This window comes from Triticum dicoccoides, unplaced genomic scaffold (assembly GCF_002162155.2).
Source record: "Triticum dicoccoides isolate Atlit2015 ecotype Zavitan unplaced genomic scaffold, WEW_v2.0 scaffold68717, whole genome shotgun sequence".
Lineage (NCBI taxonomy): Eukaryota > Viridiplantae > Streptophyta > Magnoliopsida > Poales > Poaceae > Triticum > Triticum dicoccoides.
Genome location: NW_021292016.1, coordinates 1 through 1,737, shown reverse-complemented (window position 1 = coordinate 1,737; position 1,737 = coordinate 1). Strand labels below are relative to the sequence as shown.

The window sequence follows — 1,737 nt, the reverse complement described above, 5'->3', positions numbered from 1 at the left end:
GTGTGAGACAACTGGGAGGCACAAACGAAGGTTCATTACATTTTGCGGGGCTATCTGCTTGATGTAACAATAACAGTTATTGGACAGAACGAGTCAGTGTAGTGCTAACTGAAGAGCATCAATTAAGCATTTTATGTTTAATACTCACCTGTAATCAGATGGGAAGGTCGTTGAACATTTGTGCTATCACCATTAGTCGGTTGGGGAAGAACCGGTTGTTCGGTTTGTTCAAGTATCCTCCGTTCTGAAGGATGTTCGTAAAACCGTGGGTATAATTGATCACATTAAAAGCATAAAATTATGATTACTATATCCGCACAAACTCATACCTGGACTACTTGGGTAAATCTCATCAACATTTGCCCCCTCCATCTGATCTGCAACGACTTCATTGCTCATCAGCAAAGCAGCGCAGGATAGTGCTTGACATATACAGCAAGATTTATAGACGAAGTTATACCTGGAGGTACATCTGACAAAGTCGTTTGTTCCGCTGCTTTGCTTTGTGGATTCCCCATATGTACCTTTGAATTGACAGCAAAAAATAGAGATTTACTACTGGTTTAATGCAGGTTGCTATTCATCAGATCGTGCCAAAGTACTTCAAGATGGCTACTGGTTTGTGATCTGATTTTTTGAATGGACTTTCCTATATATGATATTGCAAATAGGTAAGTACAGATTGCCAATGGTTGCTGAAGAGCACAAACACTTGATGTGTGTATAGTACGCACACTTATTGAAATTTCAGTACTTCATATATAGACTTTGGTTGTCACCATTTTCAGTAGGGATTTTGCTTAGTTACTTCATATAGACTTCATATAACTTAACTGTTTGCATTCAGTACTTCATATACACTTCATATGAAATTTCAGTACTTCACATAGACTTCATATAACTTACCTGTCTGCATACAGTTTTCTGGTCAGACTGAGTTTCCTATGGAAGTATACTAAGCACACCTGATGTTCACACCTGATTTTGCTTAGGTACTTGCATGAATTACTTACCTGTTTGCATTCAGTTTTCTGGGAAACCAGATTTTCCTCTTGAAGTATAATAAGCACACCTGATTTTTCTCTTGAAGTATACATTCAGTTTTCTGGGTAACCTGAATTACATCTCCTGTCATTTTCCAGCACAAGAGATCTACCCCAGCACCGCTTCCCCATCTCTGGTGGTTCCTTTGGCTTCCTCCATGGCTGCTGAGAAGATGGGTCACCAATTTGCACCACTGTACCTCATGGCCAATTTGCACCAGCATTAACGAGGTCGCAGCCGAGGCCGTCCGTCGTCGTGCCAGGCTCAATTTGGAGGACACCAAGGGTCGTATACCTATTGATCTTCTCTCTTGCCCTGTATCACAGGCTAATGGGGATTCTCCCAATTCAGGTAGCATGCCTCTCTTCTGTTTCGTACGACAACTAATTTGTCTATAATTCTTTAGGATGCGCTTACAAATCCTCCTTACCTTTTCCCATTTTAGTTGCAACGGAAGTCTTCAGTTGGGGAAGTGGATCAAACTATCAACTGGGAACTGGCAATGCCCACATATTAGATTCTGCATGACTGCTTATCTCTGAATATCCGGATGTCCAAGACGACCAACATTGTGCCAGGCTAAAGTTTATGGCGTCCTGAGATGTAATCCATCAGGAGCCGTTTTGATCGACTAAAGTTTATTACGTCCAGGTCATGACACAAACACATGTGTAGACCCGCCTTGTTTTGATC

The 1,737-nt window shown here is 41.3% G+C and overlaps 1 long non-coding RNA gene across 1 annotated transcript; it reads left to right on the top strand.

The window, feature by feature from the left end:
- The first annotated feature begins 360 nt into the window (after positions 1-360).
- On the top strand, positions 361-1,730 carry LOC119347469. The gene is made up of 4 exons (XR_005168338.1): positions 361-466; positions 573-671; positions 1,143-1,395; positions 1,490-1,730. It is a non-coding gene; the product is annotated as an uncharacterized LOC119347469 (long non-coding RNA).
- Positions 1,731-1,737: the final 7 nt, after the last annotated feature.